The 16,974-nt window shown below is 43.6% G+C and overlaps 1 protein-coding gene across 1 annotated transcript in view; it reads right to left on the bottom strand.

Annotated features, from left to right (window-relative positions):
* Positions 1-16,974, bottom strand: part of LOC117521514 (cell adhesion molecule 3-like) — a 34,930-nt gene that overhangs the window by 12,893 nt on the left and 5,063 nt on the right. The gene's annotated exons all lie outside the window — the stretch shown is intronic.

Genomic DNA, 16,974 nt, shown 5'->3' with positions numbered 1-16,974 from the left:
TAATGACAATGTAAAAAAAGGTTGTTTTTTTTACATATTTGCAAATTTATTAAAAATTTATTAAAAATAAAAAAACTAAATAAATCGTTTACATGTACATTTTGTACATGTACATTTTCATGTACATTATGTTCATGAAAATTCAGTAAGCTATATCTTCTATTATACATTCCAATTCTAAGGTAAAACTCTATGCGTGTACGAAGTCTGTCTGAAAATTTTGTAATGAAAGACATGCGGAGGAATTCGCGCGTCGGGACGGAGCCGCTCATGGCGCACAACAAACTTCCTCCGTGTTGGAAGTCTCACAGGACAAGTTGTGCTATGCCCAGCTGTTACACAATTTCTCGGATACTCACTCGACTGAAAAGCCACAGAAAGCCGTCTGAATCTTCCGAATGGTTTCCAACACGGAGGTGTTTGTTGATTTTGTTCATTACAAAATCTCCTGTAACAGTGGAACGTGCCGCAAAAGTGCTGATGTCCAACTCTTCAGCAATTTCTCTGGTAGTCACACGACGTGCCGGATCAACACAGCCTTCACTTTGGAAATGATCTGGTCGTTTCAGCCTGTTGATAGCCGCTCAGAGTGCGGCGCGCCCTCCGCCGGTGTGGGCCGTCTTTAATCCAGTTGTAATGGTCCTTAATCTGTGTGACACCGATAGAATCTTCACCGAAAGCCATCTGAATTTTCCGAATGGTTTCCACCTGGCTGGCTGTCACAGTTTCTGAAAAAATTTTCATGGAGCAAAGCGGCAGTCGCTCAGCTATTTCCCTGACAATGAAAATCCGACGAGGGGGCTGGACCAGTGCTCACTCAAAGCCTGCCCACAGGCGAATGATGCAACCGACAGGCGTGAAAAAACTCACGCATGCGCACGAAGGTTCAAGCTTGGCTGATGCAAGCGCACGTGATTCAAATCCATATAGTTTTTGAAAAAAATAAAAAGGTCCGTTACTTTTCAGACAGACCTTGTATACTAACGTATATCAAATATCTAAGAAAAAAGGTAGAGCCACTTAGGTGCCTGGTCTTGAGAACCAGGGATGGCAGGTTGATGCTTTGTGCTCACTGTACCACTCTTATTAAAACAAACGCTGAACTCTACATAAACAACAAGACTTGTCTTCCTTTTCGACAATGCAGGCACTTTGAAAAGGGACGTTTTTCACAACCAATATTTTATCAGGTTTCCTCCCTTCAACCACCTCTGCAAAATTAATTTGATACTTCATTTATTCTCCAGGCGTCTCAGATTGGATCAAACACTGGATGTTAATTTGAAAGTCACTCGTATGGGCAAAGTTCGAAAGCAGCATTTCTCATTCCGAAAAGCATAAAAAGACCTGTAAAACCGATAATGGAGGAATAAAACAGAGAAGGGCAGCTGGGGGGAAAATAGACGACCAGACTTGGCAAATGTTTGAACTGAACAAGGGTCAAACCAGAGGAGACAGAACAGACAGAGACAGAGGACGTGAAGGACAGACAGATAGCCAGAGTTTCTAAAATATCAGCTGAGCATGTGATGAAGCGAGAAACAAAACGATGTGAAGAACAGATTTTGGAAGGAAGGAAAAGCCAATCATCAGTCACAGGAAGCGTGACGAGACGACAGCCAACCGGAGGCCAGACGCAAAACCAGGAGGCGGGTCAGTGGGATTCACACCAGCAGCTCCAACGACACACAAACGCTGTGGCGGGTCGGCGTGGAGGTGACGAGCTGACGAGGCCGGACAGCGAGTGAGCAGATAAATCATGCTGTCAGGACCAAAGCAGAGCAGACAAGATCCAAGAACACCTCACAGAGGAACACACAGACACACACACACAGAGGAAGACACAGACAAACACACACAGAGAAACACACAGACACACACAGAGGAACACACAGACACACACACACAGAGGAAGACACAGACAAACACACAGAGAAACACACAGACACACACACACAGAGGAACACACAGACACACACAGACACACAGAGGAAGACACAGACACACACACACACAGAGGAACACACAGACACACACACACAGAGGAAGACACAGACACACACACAGAGGAACACACAGACACACACACACACAGAGGAAGACACAGACACACACACACACAGAGGAACACACAGACACACACACAGAGGAACACACAGACACACACACAGAGGAACACACGCACACACAGAGGAACACACAGACACACACACACACACACAGAGGAACACACATGCACACACAGAGGAACACACACACAGACACACAGAGGAACACACAGACATGCACACACACAGAGGAACACACACGCACACACATACAGAGGGACACACACACAGAGGAACACACAGACACACACACACACACAGAGGAACACACACGCACACACAGAGGAACACACAGACATGCACACACAGAGGAAGACACAGACAAACACACAGAGAAACACACAGACACACACAGAGGAACACACAGACACACACACACAGAGGAACACACACGCACACACATGCAGAGGAACACACACATACAAAGGAACACACACGCACAGAGGAATACACACTCACACATACAGAGAGGAACACGCGCACACACACACACACACACAGAGGTACGTACACACAGAGGAAGACACACACACAGAGGAACGCACACACAGACACACAGAGGAACACACAGACATGCACACACACAGAGGAACACACACAGACATACACACACACATACAGGAACACACACACACACACACACATACAGGAACAAACAGAGGAACACACACACACGCACACAGAGGAACACACACACAGACACACAGAGGAACACACACATGCACACACACACAAAGGAGCACACACGCACACACAGAGGAACACACACACACAGACATACACAGACACACAGAGGAACACACAGACAAAACAAAGGAACACACCCACGCACAGAGAAGAACGCACACACAAACACAAAGAGGAATACACACGCACACACATACAGAGAGGAATGCACACACCAACACATAGAAAGAGGAACACACACAGAGGAACACACACACACACATACAGAGGAACACACACAGACACACACAGAGGAACACACAGACACACAGAAAGAGGAACACACACAAAAGAACACACACACAGCCATAGACACACGCAGAGGAACACACACGCACACACATACAGAGGAACACACAGAGACATACAGACATACACATACACAGAGGAACGCACACACAGACACACAGAGGAGAACACACACACACACAGAGGAACGTATACACACACACACACACATACAGAGAGGAACATTTGCTCTCTCACACACACACACAGAGGAACACACACACAGAAGAATACACACGCACACACACAGAGGAAGCTGCGTGTGCACACACACACAGAGGAACGCACACACAAACAGAAAGAGGAATACACACGCACACAGAGAAGAACACACAGACACACACAGAGGAACACAGACAGACAGAAAGAGGAACACACACTAACTACTAACTAACTTTTTTCTTATATAGCGCCAAATCACAACAAACAGTTGCCCCAAGGCGCTCCATATTGTAAGGCAAGGCCATACAATAATTATGAAAAACCCCAACGGTCAAAACGACCCCCTATGAGCAAGCACTTGGCCACAGTGGGAAGGAAAAACTCCCTTTTAACAGGAAGAAACCTCCAGCAGAACCAGGCTCAGGGAGGGGCAGTCTTCTGCTGAGACTGGTTGGGGCTGAGGGAAAAAACCAGGAAACACAGAGGAACACGCACACACACACAGAAGAACACACACGCACACACATACAGAGGAACAGATACAGACATACAGACATACACACACACACAGAGGAACACACAGACAGACACACAGAGGAACACACATACACACACACAGAGGAACACACACACACAGAAGAATACACACACACACAGAGGAACACACACACAAACACAAAGAGGAATACACACGCACACACATACAGAGAGGAACACACACACAGACACACAGAAAGAAGAACACACACACACACATACAGAGGAACACAGACAGACATACAGATATACACACACAGAGGAACACACACCCATACAGAGGAACACACAGACACACAGAAAGAGGAACACACACAGTCATCCACACACGCAGAGGAACACACACGCACACACATACAGAAGAACACACAGAGACATACAGACATACACACAGAGGAACGCACACACAGACACACAGAGGAACACACACGCACACACAGAGGAACGTATATACACACACACACGCACACAGAGGAACACACACACAGAAGAATACACACGCACACACACAGGAAGGTGCGCACACAAACACAGAGCAACGCACACAGAAACACAAAGAGGAATACACATGCACACACACAGAGAAGAACACACAGACACACAGAGAGAGGAACACACACAGAAGAACAAGCACACACACAGAAGAACACACATGCACACACATACAGAGGAACAGACACAGAAATACAGACATACACACACACAGAGGAACACACAGACAGACACACAGAGGAATCAAATCAAATCAAATCAATTTTATTTATATAGCGCCAAATCACAACAAACAGTTGCCACAAGGTGCTTTATATTGTAAGGCAAAGCCATACAATAATTAGGGAAAAACCCCAATGGTCAAAACGACCCCCTGTGAGCAAGCAACTGGCGACAGTGGGAAGGAAAAACTCCCTTTTAACAGGAAGAAACCTCCAGCAGAACCAGGCTCAGGGAGGGGCAGTCTTCTGCTGGGACTGGTTGGGGCTGAGGGAGAGAACCAGGAAAAAGACATGCTGTGGAAGAGAGCAGAGATCAATCAGAGATCAGGAACACACAAACGCACACACACAGAGGAACACACACACAGAAGAATACACACGCACACACACACACACACACACACACACACACACACACACACACACACACACACACACAGAGGAATGCACACACAAACACAAAGAGGAATACACATGCACACACATACAGAGAGGAATGCACACACAGACCCACACACACATACATACAGAGGAACACACACACAGACACACAGAAAGAGGAACACACACAGAGGAAGATGCACACACATAGAGGAACACACACAGACTTACAGATATACGCACACAGAGGAACACACACACACCCATACAGAGGAACACACACACAGACACACAGAAAGAGGAACACACACATGCACACACGCAGAGGAACACACACGCACACACATACAGAAGAAGAACACACAGAGACATACAGACATACACACACACAGAGGAATGCACACACAGACACACAGAGGAACACACACACACACAGAGAAGAACACACAGACACACACAGAGGAACACAGACACACAGAAAGAGGAACACACACAGAGGAACATGCACACACAGAAGAACGCACACGCACACACATACAGAGGAACAGACACAGAAACACAGACATACAAACACACAGAGGAACACACACACAGAAGAATACACACGCACACACACACACACACAGAGGAATGCACACACAAACACAAAGAGGAATACACATCAAATCAAAATCAAATCAATTTTATTTATATAGCGCCAAATCACAACAAACAGTTGCCCCAAGGCGCTTTATATTGTAAGGCAAGGCCATACAATAATTACGGCTAATAACATTATCCGTAGTTACATGCACACACATACAGAGAGGAACGCACACACAGAACCACACACACATACATACAGAGGAACACACACACACAGACACACAGAAAGAGGAACACACACAGAGGAAGACGCACACACATACAGAGGAACACACACAGACTTACAGATATACACACACAGAGGAACACACACATGCACACACACCCATACAGAGGAACACACAGTCATACACACACATGCAGAGGAACACACACGCACACACATACAGAGGAACACACACAGACACACACACACACAGAAGAATGTATACACACACACACATACAGAGAAGAACATGTGTGCACACACGCACACACACACAGAGGAACGCACACACAAACACAAAGAGGAATACACATGCACACACATACAGAGAGGAACGCACACACACAAACACAGAGGAACACAGACACACAGAGGAACACACACGCACACACACACATACAAAGGAATGCAGCCACAGACACACACAAACAAAGGAACACACACGCACACACATACAGAGAGGAACGCACACACAGACACACACACAAACACAGAGGAACACACACGCACACACAAACACAGAGGAACACACGTACACAGACACGCACAAACAAACAGAGAGGAACACACACACACACACACACACAGACAAGCACAAACAAATGTTGAGGAACAGAACAATTCACAAAACAAATATACAGGAAATGCTGTTGGTGCACAGGACAGGAGGGTCACCAGCACAAATACCACACTCATCTCTGGATGGAGCTGCACCTTAAACAGAGAAAAAACAAATCAGGCATCAGAAAGACAACAAATACAGTATAATTTGTCAGCATTAAACAACAAGAAAAACAGAGAAATACTAAGGTGATCGCCGGCCACTAGCCCTAAGCTTCACTAACAGACCCAGAATTTAGATAAAGTTGAGGCCACGGCACGCTGCGTTTATGAATAAAATGAATTAAAAGAGTAAAAAGTGTAAAACAAAACTGTACCAGTATGCTAGCCATATGAAAGGGGAAATAAGTGAGTCTTAAGTCTGGACTTGAAAGTCTCCACAGAATCTGACTGTTTAATTGACGCAGGGAGATCATTCCACAGAACAGGGGCACGATAAGAGAAAGCTCTGTGACCTGCAGCCCAGGATGCTTCTCCATTATTTTCAATTGGAATCATTGCAATCGCTTCCTGTTTGCTCTTTAATGTCTTGCTTATGTCAAACACTGTCTGTTGTCTTTGTTCCAGAGTAATATATATATAAGATGTCTGAAATTCAGTTTGTGTTTATTAAATTCCACGCATCTTAAACATAGCAGACATGGATTATCTGGAATTTTGTTTTAGCAAGTTTTCACAATCTCTACTGCCATCTACTGGCCAGTAATGTTCATGGCAGTATTTGCCCTAAGTACTGAGCATCTGGACACCAGTAGATGGCAGTGTTCTATTTATTTTGACACTGGTTATATCAGACAGTTATCTCAGCTTCTTTTTTTTTTCTTTTTTTTTACAAATGCTTTTTTTTACAAATAAAAAATAGCATGTTTTACAAAAGCACATTTCAATCAATCAACCCTTTTCTTATATAGCACCAAATCACAACAAACAGTTGCCCCAAGGCGCTCCATATTGTAAGGCAAGGCCATACAATAATTATGAAAAACCCCAACGGTCAAAACGATCCCCTATGAGCAAGCACTTGGCCACAGTGGGAAGGAAAAACTCCCTTTTAACAGGAAGAAACCTCCAGCAGAACCAGGCTCAGGGAGGGGCAGTCTTCTGCTGAGACTGGTTGGGGCTGAGGGAAAGAACCAGGAAAAAGACATGCCGAGAAGGGGGGCAGAGATCGATCACTAATGATTAAATGCAGAGTGATGCATACGGAGCAAAAACAGAAAGAAACAGTGCATCATGGGAACCCCCCACAGTCTACGTCTAAAGCAACATAACCAAGGGATGGTCCAGGGTCACCTGATCCAGCCCTAACTATAAGCCTTAGCGAAAAGGAAAGTTTTAAGCCTAATCTTAAAAGTAGAGAGGGTATCTGTCTCCCTGATCTGAATTGGGAGCTGGTTCCACAGGAGAGGAGCCTGAAAGCTGAAGGCTCTGCCTCCCATTCTACTCTTACAAACCCTAGGAACTACAAGTAAGCCCGCAGTCTGAGAGCGAAGCGCTCTAATGGGGTAATATGGTATTACGAGGTCCCTAAGATAAGATGGGACCTGATTATTCAAAACCTTATAAGTAAGAAGAAGAATTTTAAATTCTATTCTAGAATTAACAGGAAGCCAATGAAGAGAGGCCAACACGGGTGAGATATGCTCTCTCCTGCTAGTCCCCGTCAGTACTCTAGCTGCAGCATTCTGAACCAACTGAAGGCTTTTTAGGGAACTTTTAGGACAACCTGATAATAATGAATTACAATAGTCCAGCCTAGAGGAAATAAATGCATGAATTAGTTTTTCAGCATCACTCTGAGACAAGACCTTTCTGATTTTAGAGATATTGCGTAAATGCAAAAAGGCAGTCCTACATATTTGTTTAATATGCGCTTTGAATGACATATCCTGATCAAAAATGACTCCAAGATTTCTCACAGTATTACTAGAGATCAGGGAAATGCCATCCAGAGTAACGATCTGGTTAGACACCATGCTTCTAAGATTTGTGGGGCCAAGTACAATAACTTCAGTTTTATCTGAGTTTAAAAGCAGGAAATTAGAGGTCATCCATGTCTTTATGTCTGTAAGACAATCCTGCAGTTTAGCTAATTGGTGTGTATCCTCTGGCTTCATGGATAGATAAAGCTGGGTATCATCTGCGTAACAATGAAAATTTAAGCAATACCGTCTAATAATACTGCCTAAGGGAAGCATGTATAAAGTGAATAAAATTGGTCCTAGCACAGAACCTTGTGGAACTCCACAATTAACTTTAGTCTGTGAAGAAGATTCCCCATTTACATGAACAAACTGTAATCTATTAGACAAATATGATTCAAACCACCGCAGCGCAGTGCCTTTAATACCTATGACATGCTCTAATCTCTGTAATAAAATTTTATGGTCAACAGTATCAAAAGCAGCACTGAGGTCCAACAGAACAAGCACAGAGATAAGTCCACTGTCCGAAGCCATAAACATTTGTATGTAAACACCAACACACACATCACACTAACGTCTTGGTTTTTACATAGAATGAATGAGTCAACCAATCAGTGTTAGCGGAGGCACATTTTACCCATAATCCATTTGGCATCTGTGTTTGTTACAAAATTTTCAGAATTAGTGCATTATTTAAAATTAAAAGATATATTTTTTATTTTAACTTTGTACAAATGACAGAATTTACATTAACGGAGTTATTCTATTGGTATTCATTTTATTTATAACTCAAAACCATAAGTCAGCACTGCTTTATTTTCTAAGACCTCCACCTCACAGCGATGCTGTTACTGAATAGAGAGTTGAGCTTTGCTGCTCCTCTCAGCGGCTTCACTGCTGGAAGCTATGTAGTAAATAGGAAATATGTAGTAAATAGGAGTTTCCAGCAATGGGCAGGGCGCTCAAAGACAGAAGTGCTGACTCATTGTTTAGGTCTGTGGTCACCTTTGATGCTACCAGAAGCAATCGTGGTGTTAAAACTCAAAATCAGCTTGTTAGTAGTTGCAAGGAGACAATAGTGGAAGTTATCGGTTAGCTGTAGCATCCAATAAATTTTTGGGTGGTTTATTGGCTTAGCTTTATATTATACAGTTAGCTGATTATCTGTTATCAAAGCTAACCTGTTGGTTAGCTGTGCCCACCACTGCCCAAAATACATAAATATACCAAACGGCAATTGTCAGTTATGGTCAGGTTTGACCATAACTGAAGTTATACACATGCATGCACGCACACACACACATGTAGAGCTTTTTATCTTTTCTGCATTCTGCCACAAGCAGGTGCTTTTATTTTTACACACCCACAAACAGAGACGGTGGCAGATGGCATCAAACGCACTACACTTGTAACTCACTGTAATGGCAACATGACATTTAACTAAACTGCACAAATCAACTGAACTACAAAAACACAATAAATCAATAACACTAATAACTCTGTTGAAGTAGCATGAACCATAATAAGAACATTTAAAACCCCAAAACCTCAAACTCACATGGTGCACTGCAGCATAACATCCATTGTTCACTGTTGTTAGCTAATATCGCTAATTTCTCAAAAAATATTAATCCTATCAACTTTCCATTTCCACATTTTTCATCCTCGACCCAAAATACATAAGCATCAGCTCTCCCCGGTTTCTCCATGATCAAAGACATACGAGGGCTGTCAATAAAGTATAGGTCCTTTTTATTTTTTTCAAAAACTATATGGATTTCATTCATATGTTTTTACGTCAGACATGCTTGAACCCTCGTGCGCATGCGTGAGTTTTTCCACGCCTGTCGGTGACATCATTCGCCTGTGAGCACTCCTTGTGGGAGGAGTCGTCCAGCCCCTCATCGGAATTCCTTGTCTGTGAAGTTGCTGAGAGACTGGCGCTTTATTTGATCAAAATTTTTTCAAAACCTGTGAGGCACATCGAAGTGGACACAGTTGGAAAAATTCAGCTGGTTTTCGGTGAAAATTTTAACGGCTGATGAGAGATTTTGAGGTGATACTGTTGCTTTAAGGACTTCCCACGGAGCGGGAGGTCGCGCAGCGCTCCCAGGTGCCGTCGTCAGCCTGTTTCAAGCGAAAACCTCCACATTTCAGGCTCTATTGATCCAGGATGTCGTGAGAGAACAGAGAAGTTTCAGAAGAAGTAGGTTTCAGCATTTTATCCGGATATTCCACTGTTAAAGATTTTTTTAATGAAAGACGTGCGGACGGATTGCAGCGTCAGCTTGCAGCCACTGCGACGCTCCGCCACAGGAAAAACACCTCTGTTGGAAGCCTTAAGGACAAGTTGGAACATGTCCAGATGTTAAACAATTTCTCAGATACTCACTCCACTGAAAGCCATCAAAAGCCGCCTGGATTTTACAAATGGTTATCAACACGGTTATCAACACTGCCAACCCGTTCACATTTCTAACCGTTTTTCCCCACTCGGCGACACACCCGCCGAGGATCAAACTCTGGTTATTGGCGACTCTGTTTTGAGAAATGTGAAGTTAGCGACACCAGCAACCATAGTCAATTGTCTTCCGGGGTCAGAGCAGGCGACATTGAAGGAAATTTGAAACTGCTGGCTAAGGCTAAGCGTGAATTTGGTAAGATTGTAATTCACGTCGGCAGTAATGACACCCGGTTACGCCAATCGGAGGTCACTAAAATTAATATTGAATCGGTGTGTAACTTTGCAAAAACAATGTCGGACTCTGTAGTTTTCTCTGGGCCCCTCCCCAATCGGACCGGGAGTGACATGTTTAGCCGCATGTTCTCCTTGAATTGCTGGCTGTCTGAGTGGTGTCCAAAAAATGAGGTGGGTGTTGTGTGGGCCGCTGAAGAGGAGGTACTGCTGGCCCACCACCACCAGAGGGCACCCTGCCTGGAGTGCGGGCTCCAGGCACCAGAGGGCGCTGCCGCCTCACAGGAGCAGCCGGGGTGACAGCTGACACTCATCACCTGTGACAGCTGTCACCACTCATCTGATCTGCATCGGTATATCAGCAAGACGTCATCTCCACCTCTTTGCCGAGATATCGTTCTACCTGAAAGGTAATATCCTCAGCCTGACTGCTTGATAGAAAGCCCTTTTTGTGATTTTTGTGAGTGATAACAGACTTTTTCTCCAACGAGAGGTGGAGGTAGCTTCCATGCCGTGCAGATTGCTGGGTGCAGACGCACCCACGTTTAATTGTGTTTTTGTTCCTCGCCAGCAGTACCAGGTCCGACACGCGGAGGCAGTGGCCACCTGGGAGTTCGGGACTTGGCGGCTCCAGTATTCCCGGGGTCTGGTGGCGGAGGAAATCGTGTGGTTCCGGTTCTGCTTTGGACAGGCGTCTCCTATCTTCGAGCCTGCCCACACGACACCTTGTAATTTCACCTCTGATCTATTGTGTAATCTGTTGTGTTTGTTGTGCACGTTCGCAACAGTAAAGTGTTGTTATTTGACCTATTCCATTGTCCGTTCATTTGCACCCCCTGTTGTGGGTCCGTGTACTTACACTTTCCCAACAGTGGGCTTCATAGATAATTGGCAAAGCTTCTGGGGAAAACCTGGTCTTGTTAGGAGAGACGGCATCCATCCCACTTTGGATGGAGCAGCTCTCATTTCTAGAAATCTGGCCAATTTTCTTAAATCCTCCAAACCGTGACTATCCAGGGTTGGGACCAGGAAGCAGATTGTAGTCTTACACACCTCTCTGCAGCTTCTCTCCCCCTGCCATCCCCTCAGTACCCCATCCCCGTAGAGACGGTGCCTGCTCCCAGACCACCAATAACCAGTAAAAATCTATTTAAGCATAAAAATTCAAAAAGAAAAAATAATATAGCACCTTCAACTGCAGCACAGACTAAAACAGTTAAATGTGGTCTATTAAACATTAGGTCTCTCTCTTCTAAGTCCCTGTTGGTAAATGATATAATAATTGATCAACATATTGATCTATTCTGCCTTACAGAAACCTGGTTACAGCAGGATGAATATGTTAGTTTAAATGAGTCAACACCCCCGAGTCGCACTAACTGCCAGAACGCTCGTAGCTTGGGCCGAGGCGGAGGGTTAGCAGCAATCTTCCATTCCAGTTTATTAATTAATCCAAAACCCAGATAGAGCTTTAATTCATTTGAAAGCTTGACTCTTAGTCTTGTCCATCCAAATTGGAAGTCCCAAAAAACAGTTTTATTTGTTATTATCTATCGTCCACCTGGTCGTTACTGTGAGTTTCTCTGTGAAATTTCAGACCTTTTGTCTGACTTAGTGCTTAGCTCAGATAAGATAATTACAGTGGGCGATTTTAACATCCACACAGATGCTGAGAATGACAGCCTCAACACTGCATTTAATCTATTATTAGACTCAATTGGCTTTGCTCAAAATGTAAATGAGTCCACCCACCACTTTAATCATATCTTAGATCTTGTTCTGATTTATGGTATGGAAATTGAAGACTTAACAGTATTCCCTGAAAACTCCCTTCTGTCTGATCATTTCTTAATAACATTTACATTTACTCTGATGGACTACCCAGCAGTGGGGAATAAGTTTCATTACACTAGAAGTCTTTCAGAAAGCGCTGTAACTAGGTTTAAGGATATGATTCCTTCTTTATGTTCTCTAATGCCATATACCAACACAGTGCAGAGTAGCTACCTAAACTCTGTAAGTGAGATAGAGTATCTCGTCAATAGTTTTACATCCTCATTGAAGACAACTTTGGATGCTGTAGCTCCTCTGAAAAAGAGAGCTTTAAATTAGAAGTGCCTGACTCCGTGGTATAACTCACAAACTCGCAGCTTAAAGCAGATAACCCGTAAGTTGGAGCGGAAATGGCGTCTCACTAATTCAAAAGATCTTCACTTAGCCTGGAAAAAGAGTCTCGTGCTCTATAAAAAAGCCCTCCGTAAAGCTAGGACATCTTACTACTCATCACTAATTGAGGAAAATAAGAACAACCCCAGGTTTCTTTTCAGCACCGTAGCCAGGCTGACAAAGAGTCAGAGCTCTATTCAATCAATCAATTTTATTTATATAGCGCCAAATCACAACAAACAGTTGCCCCAAGGCGCTTTATATTGTAAGGCAAGGCCATACAATAATTAAGTAAAAACCCCAACAGTAAAAACGATCCTCTGTGAGCAAGCACTTGGCGACAGTGGGAAGGAAAAACTCCCTTTTAACAGGAAGAAACCTCCAGCAGAACCAGGCTCAGGGAGGGGCAGTCTTCTGCTGGGACTGGTTGGGGCTGAGGGAGAGAACCAGGAAAAAGACATGCTGTGGAGGGGAGCAGAGATCAGTCACTAATGATTAAATGCAGAGTGGTGCATACAGAGCAAAAAGAGAAAGAAACACTCAGTGCATCATGGGAACCCCCCAGCAGTCTAAGTCTATAGCAGCATAACTAAGGGATGGTTCAGGGTCACCTGATCCAGCCCTAACTATAAGCTTTAGCAAAAAGGAAAGTTTTAAGCCTAATCTTAAAAGTAGAGAGGGTGTCTGTCTCCCTGATCTGAATTGGGAGCTGGTTCCACAGGAGAGGAGCCTGAAAGCTGAAGGCTCTGCCTCCCATTCTACTCTTACAAACACTAGGAACTACAAGTAAGCCTGCAGTCTGAGAGCGAAGCGCTCTATTGGGGTGATATGGTACTATGAGGTCCCTAAGATAAGATGGGACCTGATTATTCAAAACCTTATAAGTAAGAAGAAGAATTTTAAATTCTATTCTAGAATTAACAGGAAGCCAATGAAGAGAGGCCAATATGGGTGAGATACGCTCTCTCCTTCTAGTCCCCGCTAGTACTCTAGCTGCAGCATTTTGAATTAACTGAAGGCTTTTCAGGGAACTTTTAGGACAACCTGATAATAATGAATTACATTAGTCCAGCCTAGAGGAAATAAATGCATGAATTAGTTTTTCAGCATCACTCTGAGACAAGACCTTTCTAATTTTAGAGATATTGCGTAAATGCAAAAAAGCAGTCCTACATATTTGTTTAATATGCGCTTTGAATGACATATCCTGATCAAAAATGACTCCAAGATTTGGTCCTAGCACAGAACCTTGTGGAACTCCATAATTAACCTTAGTCTGTGAGGAAGATTCCCCATTTACATGAACAAATTGTAATCTATTAGATAAATATGATATATGATATGATATGAAGCTGCGAGTTTGTGAGTTATACCACGGAGTCAGGCACTTCTGATTTAAAGCTCTCTTTTTCAGAGGAGCTACAGCATCCAAAGTTGTCTTCAATGAGGATGTAAAACTACTGACGAGATACTCTATCTCACTTACAGAGTTTAGGTAGCTACTCTGCACTGTGTTGGTATATGGCATTAGAGAACATAAAGAAGGAATCATATCCTTAAACCTAGTTACAACGCTTTCTGAAAGACTACTAGTGTAATGAAACTTACTCCCCACTGCTGGGTAGTCCATCAGAGTAAATGTAGATGTTATTAAGAAATGATCAGACAGAAGGGAGTTTTCAGGGAATACTGTTAAGTCTTCAATTTCCATACCATAAGTCAGAACAAGATCTAAGATATGATTAAGGTGGTGGGTGGACTCATTTACATTTTGAGCAAAGCCAATAGAGTCTAATAATAGATTAAATGCAGTGTTGAGGCTGTCATTCTCAGTATCTGTGTGGATGTTAAAATCGCCCACTATAATTATCTTATCTGAGCTAAGCACTAAGTCAGACAAAAGCTCTGAAAATTTACAGAGAAACTCACAGCAACGACCAGGTGGACGATAGATAATAACAAATAAAACTGGTTTTTGGGACTTCCAATTTGGATGGACAAGACTAAGAGTCAAGCTTTCAAATGAATTAAAGCTCTGTCTGGGTTTTTGATTAATTAATAAGCTGGAATGGAAGATTGCTGCTAATCCTCCGCCCCGGCCCGTGCTACGAGCGTTCTGACAGTTAGTGTGACTCGGGGGTGTTGACTCATTTAAACTAACATATTCATCCTGCTGTAACCAGGTTTCTGTAAGGCAGAATAAATCAATATGTTGATCAATTATTATATCATTTACTAACAGGGACTTACAAGAGAGAGACCTAATGTTTAATAGACCACATTTAACTGTTTTAGTCTGTGGTGCAGTTGAAGGTGCTATATTATTTTTTCTTTTTGAATTTTTATTCTTAAATAGATTTTTGCTGGTTATTGGTGGTCTGGGAGCAGGCACCGTCTCTACGGGGATGGGGTAATAAGGGGATGGCAGGGGGAGAGAAGCTGCAGAGAGGTGTGTAAGACTACAACTCTGCTTCCTGGTCCCAACCCTGGATAGTCACGGTTTGGAGGATTTAAGAAAATTGGCCAGATTTCTAGAAATGAGAGCTGCTCCATCCAAAGTGGGATGGATGCCATCTCTCCTAACAAGACCAGGTTTTCCCCAGAAGCTTTGCCAATTATCTATGAAGCCCACCTCATTTTTTGGACACCACTCAGACAGCCAGCAATTCAAGGAGAACATGCGGCTAAACATGTCACTCCCGGTCCGATTGGGGAGGGGCCCAGAGAAAACTACAGAGTCCGATATTGGTTTTGCAAAGTTACACACCGATTCAATGTTAATGTTAGTGACCTGCGATTGGCGTAACCGGGTGTCATTACTGCCGACGTGAATTACAATCTTACCAAATTTATGCTTAGCCTTAGCCAGCAGTTTCAAATTTCCTTCAATGTCGCCAGCTCTGGCCCCCGGAAGACAATTGACTATGGTTGCTGGTGTCGCTAACTTCACATTTCTCAAAACAGAGTCGCCAATAACCAGAGTTTGATCCTCGGCGGGTGTGTCGTCGAGTGGGGAAAAACGGTTAGAAATGTGAACGGGTTGGCGGTGTACACGGGGCTTCTGTTTAGAACTACGCTTCCTCCTCACAGTCACCCAGTCGGCCTGCTTTCCCGGCTGCTTGGGATCTGCCAGAGGGAAACTAACGGCGGCTAAGCCACCTTGGTCCGCACCGACTGCAGGGGCCTGGCTAGCTGTACAATTTTCCACGGTGCGGAGCCGAGTCTCCAATTCGCCCAGCCTGACCTCCAAAGCTACGAATAAGCTACAATTATTACAAGTACCATTACTGCTAAAGGAGGCCGAGGAATAACTAAACATTTCACACCCAGAGCAGAAACGTGCGGGAGAGACAGGAGAAGCCGCCATGCTAAACCGGCTAAGAGCTAGTAGCTGCGCTAAGCCGAGTATTCCTTTAACTTTAACTAGTAATGACTTCATGACTTTCTTTGCTAATAAAATTTTAACTATTAGAGAAAAAAAAAATTACTCATAACCATCCCAAAGACGTATCGTTATCTTTGGCTGCTTTCAGTGATGCTGGTACTTTGTTAGACTCTTTCTCTCAGATTGTTCTGAGTTATTTTCATTAGTTACTTCCTCCAAACCATCAACATGTCTATTGGACCCCATTCCTACCAGGCTGCTCAAGGAAGCCCTACCATTATTTAATGCTTCGATCTTAAATATGATCAATCTATCTTTATTAGTTGGCTATGTACCACAGGCTTTTAAGGTGGCAGTAATTAAACCATTACTTAAAAAGCCATCACTTGACCCAGCTATCTTAGCTAATTATAGGCC

The sequence above is a fragment of the Thalassophryne amazonica genome, chromosome 12 (assembly GCF_902500255.1).
Source record: "Thalassophryne amazonica chromosome 12, fThaAma1.1, whole genome shotgun sequence".
Taxonomy (NCBI): Eukaryota; Metazoa; Chordata; class Actinopteri; order Batrachoidiformes; family Batrachoididae; genus Thalassophryne; species Thalassophryne amazonica.
The sequence above is the reverse complement of the archived record's forward strand: the minus strand, read 5'-3'. Positions and strand labels throughout refer to the sequence as shown.